The following is a 10,285-nucleotide window of genomic DNA, read 5'->3' on the forward strand; positions in this document are numbered from 1 at the left end:
AGAGACCTGGGCTCCTCGTTTCGCACCAGCTGTGACTCAGCAAGGTGTTTGGAACAGTGCGGCGCGGCATTCCTGGAGATCTGCGCTGCCTGCACTAGGCGCCTATCCAAACTCACTGCAATACTTTTTCTAAAGATGAGTTGTTTCACAGTAAGATATGACTTAAAAAAAAAAAAAGCCCCAGACCCATAAATATATGAGTTACTGAGTCAATTCCAAACTAAAAAGCCCAGCACATTCTTTTATTGCTGGAGGAGAAAAAGTGGCAGTTTTGGCCAGCTGTAGCTAGCTGGCTACTGAAAAAACTGAACAGTTCAAACAGCTACCAGATTCAACATACTGGTGCTACATGTGTCTGTGTGTCTTTTCCACTATCATGGCAGCACTGGTATCACAGTTAAGTCTTTGGTACAGAGCTGTAATAGTGCAGTAATGTAGAACTGCTGAATCACCATTGCTTATCACCTGAACTGAGTGACAGAGGGCAAATATTCCTGTGGCAATGTAAAAAGTTACTCTAGTGTGTCTACTCTGACGACTTTGCACTGGAGCTCCTGAGGTGCATGCATGCATTGCCATTAGTAATCTCCAGCAGAGGAGTGAATCAGACAGGTCGCAGCAGTAGCACCTTAACCCATTCCCACTGGAGCTGCTGATGCTCTTGTGTCAATGACCTCTGTAAACAGCACAGAGTATGTAATAACCAGCTTTATTCAAGCTAAGCTTGAACCAGTGCTCAAAAAGGACAATGAGCAGAAAGTCAGCAGTGTGCTAGATTTACTTCTGAGTACGATTGCAGAGCTCACTCACCACACAGGGATGCATTCAAGCTCCTTGGCACATCTTCCTCCCAAATAACCCTGTGGGTTCCTGACAACAGCCAGGGATTCTTACACTGCACACAAAAGAAGAGACACCCAAGACAAGCATGGTCTTCTCACACGGCTCATGCCGTACAGCTGCCGGGAAGAGCAGTGAATTCTCCAGGCTTAGACACAGGGGAGACAGGGGTCCTAAAAATAGACACTGTCAGGATATGGCCGCACAACACTCCTTGTCCAAGACAGTGTGGAGCTCAGTGCTAGCTACTCATGCCCTTCTTTTACATGGGCTTTCCAGCTCATGGTGGCATGTTCTCCATTTCAAAGGATTCATAGGATTTGATGGACATCATTTTTACCTTTCTTCCAAGAGGAAGAAACAGACTGAAACGTATCCAAGACCAAAAATGACTATTTGTAAAACAGACCTATCTCTTAAGATACAGTTATACAGGTGAACAGGTATATTGCACCTCAGACCCCTTATAAGCTGCTGAGTTGCAAGGCAGAAAGCCTTGCATTCATAGAAAGGAAAAGCTTTTAGACAAAGTTATTGAAAGGGGAAAATAGGATGTGAAATGGAAGGAATGGAGAAGAGCTAAAAAAGGGAGATACCTGTTTCAACACTTCTTTGTGGCTGCTCATCTTCCTATGTTGAATTAATTTGTTATTTTTTTGAGGAGTCTAGCAATCCCTGACTACACTTCTCCCAACTTCTCTTCATTTTACCTTTCCTCACTTCAGAAGATCAGTGCTTACAAGAGATTCTCCATATGCAGGAGAAAAAAGATCATAAAACTAACTCAGCAGCCTTTTGAGCCAAGTTTTCAGAGCAGTAGACCACAGGAAGCCTTCCTCTATGAGCCAATGTGCCAGCAATGGACTCAAGTTTACAGTGAGATAAGAAATGCTGCCCCTCTACTCATACAGAGATAAAAGAAACTACTGGAATGCCTGGCAGGTAAACTTGGGTTAACTTCAGAACATTTTTATTCCTCTATGGTAATGGTCTCCCTAAATCCTACACAATGGCAACCAGAGAGTGATACAATCTCAGCTCATAAATCGGCTCTAGATATTAAAAAGATCGTAACAAACCAGAGTAAATTCATATGTGTCACATGAGGGACACATTCAGGAATTCAGGTATTAGAGCTATTCTTTTCAATAAAAGAGCAAATGACACCAAGGGAATCTCTGCTAAAATGACTGCAAAGATTGACTTAATGCATATTTCCTTATTGCTAATAAGTTACCAAAACCAATTATTATTCTAAAATCTACTATTGTTGGCTTTTTTTCAGTCCTTGGAAAAAACAATAGCTAAAAGGTATCCTGTGCTGATTATTTATGGCATGTTCAGTTTATTATTGCACTACTGTTCTCTAATTTGTGACTGGCATGCCCTGAGGCAGCCAAGTCAGTGGGAGGTAATCCTCAAAAGATTTAGCATAGCTAATCCAGAAACATATGGGTATTGAACCTTCTAAAATTTTCTTTCTCCTTCTTCCAATTGTAGTCCAGCTTCTCACCCCTGTACGATCTTCCCTTATTCCTCATTACCCCTTCCTGCTTGTAAGTCTCAACAGCACCTCTGTTCCCCTAAATTTCACCCATCCCTCAGCCTTTGGAGATACTCATTCAAGTAACAACAGCAAGCATTTTCGAAACATCTTGCCATAACTGAACGGTTTTGAATGAATGGGCTAGGCATTTCTCTTGTCACTGTAACTCAGTACTGAAGATGATGACACTTTAAATGGGTACTGTGTTCCATTTGTATGGTCAGCACCTCAATTACATTTAATCTAAAATGAGCACACTAGCCTCTTCAAGTGAATCACAGCACCTGCTGTTCAAATGGAAGACCTGCCTCATGCTTTCTTCTCTGGAAAGTGTAGGATATACCTTAAAGTGACATGTAATAACATCAAAGCTATTCAAATAAAGATGTTTGTCCATGGCATCGCTCATCTGTAGGCCAACCAAGAAACTCAAGTCTCTCCAGCATAAACACTTTAGCGGTCCTTAAAAAGTAAGTGGATAAGCTCCATCCCCTATGTGTTCAACTGAAAGAGGCAAGTGTTATGAAGGTTTCTAAAAGGAAATCCTGTCTGTCTAACTGAAATGCCTGGAGGCTTTCAGAGGGACACCCTTAATTGATTAGACAGAGAACATGGGTACTACCTTTAGGTAGCTGCTTCATAAGTATTTAATATTCAGGACAGCTTAAGTGTCTTGGCTATGAAGACTGGATGCCACCCTCAGAATCTCATTCATCTTTTTATAGCAGCAGCTAGGCATGCACTTGTGTTTCTTTCCTCTTTTCTCCCCCACACATCTTCTCTCCACAGCTTTTTTGTTTATTTAAAAAGGCAGAAACAGTAAGCAGGCTCTTTCCATGCTCTGAGTCACACTGCAGTAATTCTCTGCATAAAAATGGATATGCTTTTGTTAAAACCACACACATTTAGCCTTTTGCTCATCATGACACTGGCCCAGTCATATGTGTCTGTTATCACACTTCCTCCCATTGATGTGCACAGTGCTCTGGTTCTTGGGGGGAGTTTTCACCAGGCGGCTGAGTGACCTTCCCACATACACCCCCCAAAGGGGTAGTCACGTTTGTCCCCCTCCCGCCAGGCCACAGGCTCCCACCACTTCCCTTGCACCAGTTCTGCACCGAGCTGGCTGCCCACTTGGTGGGCTGAACTGGCTCACTAAACTGGCAGCAAAACCAGCTTCCCACTGTGTTGGTGAGCTCATCCAGCACACCAGGAGGTCCTCCAGGAGATGGACTGGGAGCAAGGGAGGAGAGAGGAACACACAGCAGGAGACAGAGGATGGGAGATTCGGAAACCTCTCTCTCCAGGGCAGGGAGCTATTCCACCAGCTTAGCTGTGTCAAGCAACCACACCCTCCGCCACAATAAAACCTCTTTAACAAAATGGAAGATATCAGACAAATGAGTAGAAATTCCAGGGGGAGGAGAGGTATGATTACAGTAAACCTCAGGAAAAATAATGATTTTTTTAATTTCCAGGTGTAACATACACAAACCCACCATATCACAGAGTATCCATGTGTAGACATACAGATTTGGGGTTTCTGTTAGTTTGTTTCATGTTTCTGGAGCTACACACATCTCAGCTTCCTCAGCAACCATGAGGATTAGGTTTAAAAAAACAGAAAGGAGAGATCTAAGCTTCTCATGTAATATCTTGACTCTGACACTTGAAGCTTCAAAAAGGAGGCTAAATATCATGAGACTACTGATAAAAGTCAGGAGAGTTGGCAGTTCTGCAGACATTTATGGGTTTGGTAACACATTTTTCTCCTTTTAAGTAAAACCAGACAAAACAGTACACATGGTACAATAATGAACATCTTGGCACATTGCAATTACAATACTGGAACAGACAACTATTCTGTTTCTATGGATGCTTTTGAGAAAAACAATCCCTATTTTCAGCTCCCTGTTACATTTATTCTCCAGAACTCATGTGCCAAAGGTTTCCCCATTTTCTCTGTGTGCTTTCCAAAAGGACTCCACCTCCTGGGAAGCACCACAAAAATACAGCTGCTGTAGAGCAGCTCCTCTCCTTGCTAAGATGGATTAGAGTCACATCACAGAGAGAAATGGCAGCATGAAGTGGCATAATTACGCCCAGATAGCATCAAGAGTGATTTTATTTTTTTTTTTAGAACAGAAAACTGTTGACTTCCAGTGTGGAGCTTTCATTTAGAAACTCCCTGAAATATTCTGTGGAGTATTCTGGCGCAATCTATGAAATAGTTCCGATTTCCATAGTACAGTGCCATATCTAGCAAGCTTCCAGAATATGACCGTAGGAGTGTCATACTAGCTTGTGACAAAATTGGTGATAAAAATGACTTTTGTTTGGCATTCCACCAATATTACCAGCTTTGCAGGGGCCTCTAAAATTTGCAAGGTAGAATTATAGTCAACAGTAGTTACAATTTGTGCTATGAAATAACTCAAAGCAAAATTTTAGGAAAGTCATGAAGAACCCTTGGGCGAAAAGGTCAACCATTACAGAAATGTTTCCCTGTAACCAAGTCACTAGTGATGGTTAAGGCTTGGAAAGCTCAGAGCTCCAGGTTTAATAAAGCACACACAGTAACAAAGGCTTACCAAACTCTTTAAGCAGATTCTGAGTGTAGAAATGTAATTTCTGGGAAATACCAAAACTGTTGTCTTCAGTGCATAAAACAGAAGATGAATCAAGTATTACTTTTCTCAGAAAAAAATCTGAAGACACCAAAAAAATAAAAAGGAATTAAATTCACTGGTTAAAAATATTTTTTTGAGCAGGAATAGTTGATACTAAGGCAAGGATCTTATGGGGTTCAGAAGAGGGCTACCTTGACATAGCTAAAACACGCTAAAATAATTCAGCTAGGATAAAGAGTGTCTGGTTTGGCAATTCATGTATTATTGTCTTGTATTCTGAGGTAGAACTGGTGAAGGCTGAAAGAACCTTTGCATTTTCATGTCCTCTAAATGTGTATGCACTAATTGACGACAACGAAATGGTGAAGGTAGTGAAATCTGGATGAGAATTAGTGATGGAACAAGAATAGTGAAAGACAAAAAAAAGGGAGGGTGGAGAAATATTAGGGGGCTGATATAGCCATGAAGGCAGAGCAATGATTTAGATTTTGTTGTTAAAGGGTGGGCTGCCCTGCCACTACTGCCAGGGCACAGCAAAAGGGAATAGTCCCACTTCCTTCTCCTCCTGCTTTAAATATATGTAATGGACATGTATATATGGGCAATGTCTACAGGTAACTGAGTCACAGCGGAAGCTATGTGACTCAGTGGAATATTCGCTTTATCAGTGGCATAGTCACTATGTACATATACCCCGTCCCCTGTACCATTAGTGGCTGTGATGGAGGTGCTAGGAAAATATATGAAAAAGACAACCACTGGGTGATGTGTATCATGTAGCTCTCTTGTGAGCAGTGCTATTCAATATCTTCTGACTTAATATCCTCAAATCTCCCAGCACAGCAGTTAAAATTTAAACAGGCATTCAGAAAACACACTTTTGATCCCATTATCAGTATGGATGGGATTACAATGAGGGTGGTAATGGTGGAAAAATTTGGGGAGAAATCTGGTATCAGCAGCAGGAGTGGCCACTAATTGGATTCTTTCTGTGTCACCACAGAGTTGTCACGGGACTCTCGTTCTCTGTTGAACTCTGCAGCTCTCGAGGCACTCAGAGGCTTTCTCAATTGTTATCACATCAGTCTGCCTTCCCACTCAAACACAAATCCCCCAAAGCCCTTTTTAAAGCTAAGAAAATCATGAAACCCATGACTCCCATGACATCTGTGACAATTGTCCAGCCTTGCTTGGATAAGAATAAGTCCTGCCATTACACAACACTCAAACTCTTGATACTGCATGAACAAACATATAACATAGAGAGCAGCATGTAAGTCAAACACAACTAGATAATAAACTGCAAACTGTCAAAATAGTATACAATGAAGTGATCTAGTCAGAACAGAATTTGCACATCTTTCAGAACAATTTTTTCCATAGCTGTCTAACTTCCACTGAGTGTGGGTTTTATATTTTCTTCCACTTTTGGAAGCACTGTCCCCAGCATCACAACATTTTTAATAGTCTGCCTTTATCGGTTATTGACTGGAATGAGAGCTATTATAATAATGTTCACACTGACACTTGCCATCTCTAGGACAACTCAGGTTTCTTACACAGATTCTTTCGCTAATGACCTTTTGATTTAGCCTACTTTCTGAAAGTGTATTTACATGACATTTGGAAATTTACCAATTTTTTAAAATGTGAAATTATGCCAATCATAATTATTTTTCCTCTGAAACTGAATCAAAAATCAATGAAAGGCCAAGGAGACATGCCAAGCAGCAGGAACTGAAATTGCATATTATGATGGAAGAAGTTCACCCACCTTGAATATAAAGTGCTAAGAAGAGGAAGCCCCTGACAAGCAATAAACTGACACTTAATTAAGACAATTCAGGGCAGAACACATTCTGGCTGGAAAACAATTTCTTGGGCTCCATCTCAGTGCTCAGAGCAGAGAGAAAAAAAAAAAAAGTGACACTTTGAAAACAACTCTATGAAGGCAATCAGTATCTGACCCAGTCTTCTCTACTTGAGGGGGAGAAAATATGAGAGCAGAAGAAACCCATCGTATTTCGTGCAGTGCAGATTCCCTCACATCACAAACACAGTAGATAGATAGTACAGACATGCCTGGTATGTTCAGCATTCCATATCAAGCAAAGATGAATTAGCTGCAACAAAAATGTATTACAGCTTTCATGCAGCAGTTTATGGATCTTTTTATACCTCAGGAATTTTTTACCTTGAGCATATCACAGATCTACCAAGGTTGTACTGGTCTCAGATCTTTTCCTCAGATTATTTTTATCTCACTATGAGGAACATCTTTGTGAGCTCTGAACACTTTTACAGCTGCTAGGATGCTAATGGGAACTTCATGTGTGTACTCAGTACAAGTGCTCTCAAGAAAAAAAAAATGTCAAAGGAAGGTATGTAGAAGTCACCATAAATATGTCTTTGAATGTTTACCATCTGGAACAGTAGATTACATTTTGACAAGAAGCTGGACTGCCCTGTGGGCATTGTCTTTTAAACAGCCCCATCATTACAAAGGAAGTGAAAACATGATTTTCTGTTCCTAGGTTCTCAGTAAGATTTTCTGGCAGTACTAGACAAACTCACTTTTTTCTAGTAAACTAATAACAAGATGAGCATGTGTATTTAACTATGCAGTTTTTAAAAAATATGTTTTCTTATAGATCATCTGATCAGTGATCTGACAGTACCCATGGAGAAGGCCGTGTTTCATTTAGGCTGTGACAGCCACAGATTGTGTATCTTACGACGTCACATATTGCTGTACCTTATCTTTGTTAGAGGACTAAACCTTTGTGTGCTGAAGCTGGTGCACTGGGCTTCTCACAGCACACAGAGGGAAGAGTGAAGACGAGAAGGCCAATATACAAGGCATACAGTGCTTTAACAAAGATCAGAGTGGGGTTTTTTTGGTTTTGTTTTTCATTATTTAAGCTTGTAAAAGTTTCCATCGCTTTTTACAGTGAGAGAGAGTGGACCGAGAGAAAAATCAAAATGGTCCAATTTATTCACATAAGTCTTGGTCTGGTCATGCAGTCTTATTAGGGATTTAGCTAATTCTCTGTTTGAAATTACTGTGGGTCAGTTATGAGGACACATTCTTGCTGAAGAGTGTGTTTGAAAATACAAACTGAGAACAACCTGTAAAGGGGCCAAAGAGCCTGCTCCAAAAAAAAAAAAAAAAAGTTTACAAAAAGTTGCTTTGAGGCAAAAATGTATGTGCAACTTGAAACATGGTTTTATGGGCATTGTTACACAGCTGAATGCCAAAATCACAAAGCATCAGCCATAAATCCTCTTGCTCAGCCTACTAAACAGATCTTATTTCAAAACAGATAGTATACGGTATTATTTATAGCATATCTCACCTGTAAATGTGAGACAGTGTTAGATTTCTTTCACAAGTAGGAGACCAATAATTCATAAGCACCACAGGTATGTGAGAGTTAGTGTGAAGATCTGGTGTAGTGTGAAAGAAATCATTTTATTACTCTGCCCAAGATATATATACAGTAAAATGATTTATTAAAAAAGCAACATATATCCTGCCCTCTAGTTTCCCCATCTAGATAATTTAAAATAATGAGAACATCTTAATTCTCTGATATCCTGACATACTCTAAGTAGTGATAACAGTGCTGACTTTCTAGCCAATTTGCTGGGCTCCCCTGCTCCAGACATCAATGAACTTAATAGTCAAATTAAATGAAAATGATAACAGAGAGCTTGCCATAACTAATTTCTAATTACATTTCTGCCTCTCTTCCTTCCTAAACATAAAATTTTCCTCACATTTAATTAACACTTCAGATCGTTTGTTTAGAATCTATAAATATAGTGAGACTTTAATGATTCGTTATAGTGATGCTACTTAGTTTTCAATGACTTGTAAAACTTTCACAAACAGATCTGCAAATGAATTACATCCATCTGTTCTGCTGCAGCTGCAGGAGCAGCATTACTTTGCATGCTGCCTTTTCCTACATTTCGGACTTTCCCTTAACTTTAAGCCCATGTGTAAGCCAAGCCGTCTCTATACCGGTCATCGGAAGCCCAGCCAGGTTTCTATAAAGGAGTCTTCAAACTTTACAGACATCCCAAATGCACTTGCAAAACATACGGGTTTGCTTCACAGCTGAGCCACAGACCGGCTACACACTGCCCGAGCATCTTCAGCAAACTCGGAGAAATACTCTGCTGCGATTTCTCCCCCCTCCCGACCACGCAGTTTGCAAAAGCCTGTTTATATGCGGAAGCATCTATACCCCCAGAAACAGCAATAAACATGGTTATCGCTGCCACTTCTGCCGTCCCGGGGCTCCCAGCACGTGTGTGCGAGCGAGGAGGGAGCGGGGCGAGCGGGAGCGGGGCACGCAAAGCGGGAAGATACGCTGCTCCGGAGGAGATTTTCTAATCTACACCTTCACAAGCGTGACTTTAACTGCATTAGGAGTGTTAGCTCTATGAAGACAGCCCAGCATCAGGCTACGCTCGCTGTTATCTGTCAGCCATACAATAGCAGCATTGATAAGGCAGCAGCAACTGGCTTTGACAAGTGTGCCGTGCTAGCATTCCTCTGAAAACTGTGAAGGAAAAAGAAAGAAAGAGAGAGAGAGAGAGAGAGAGAGAGAGAGAGAGAGAGAGAGAAGCATGAGGTGCCTTTTACTTTACCTGAACAAACTGTGGGGGTTTGTTTTTCCCTCTGAGCTGCTGGGAACGATTCCGCCCTCTTCTCCCCCCAAGCTAGGTAGTTCTTCTTTCGCTTGCGGCTCGCACTTGGGGAAGACCACACAGCTCCAGCGAGGCTGCCTCTCTCCCCTAATCCCCACTCGAGTGTGATGACACACACTAACCCCAACCATCTGTTGAAACACGTCCTCAAGCACTCAGCACAGTGGTGTGTCAAGACGGGCTGCCCAATCCAATCGCTGGGGCTGGGTGGCTCTTAAGGAGCTGGAGGCAGAGACGAGGGCAGAAACTATAGGGCTGAGAACTCTTTAGCGAAGTAACCTGAGATTTTGAGAAAGGGCTGCTATTGAAAAAAAGAGCAGAAGGGGGAGGTACTAGCGGGAAGGTAGAGGGAGTGGATTAGTCCGGTGGCCAGTTGTGTTACTTCTCACAACTCCTAGTATTCCCAAGGGACCACTGGGACCCCCCTCACAGTGGGATGCACAGAAGCACAAGAGCAACACTAAAATCTTTTTTATGGCAGGTCTATTGAGGGCAATCTCCTCTGAGAGACGCTTTTCTGAAAGAGATAAAAGATGCTGCTTGAAATCCT

The 10,285-nt window shown here is 41.6% G+C and overlaps 1 protein-coding gene across 4 annotated transcripts in view; it reads right to left on the reverse strand.

Moving 5' to 3' along the window:
- Window positions 1–10,030, reverse strand: part of SULF1 (sulfatase 1) — a 126,606-nt gene extending 116,576 nt beyond the window's left edge. For 3 of the 4 annotated variants that reach the window (XM_026115206.2, XM_026115209.2, XM_026115212.2), the window contains exon 1: window positions 9,676–10,029. The gene's annotated coding sequence lies outside the window, so the exon portion shown is untranslated. Of the gene's footprint in view, window positions 1–9,675 lie in introns of all 4 variants that reach the window. The other variant, XM_064507421.1, reaches the window with a different exon arrangement.
- Window positions 10,031–10,285: the final 255 nt, after the last annotated feature.

Source organism: Dromaius novaehollandiae, chromosome 2 (genome assembly GCF_036370855.1).
Source record: "Dromaius novaehollandiae isolate bDroNov1 chromosome 2, bDroNov1.hap1, whole genome shotgun sequence".
Taxonomy (NCBI): Eukaryota; Metazoa; Chordata; class Aves; order Casuariiformes; family Dromaiidae; genus Dromaius; species Dromaius novaehollandiae.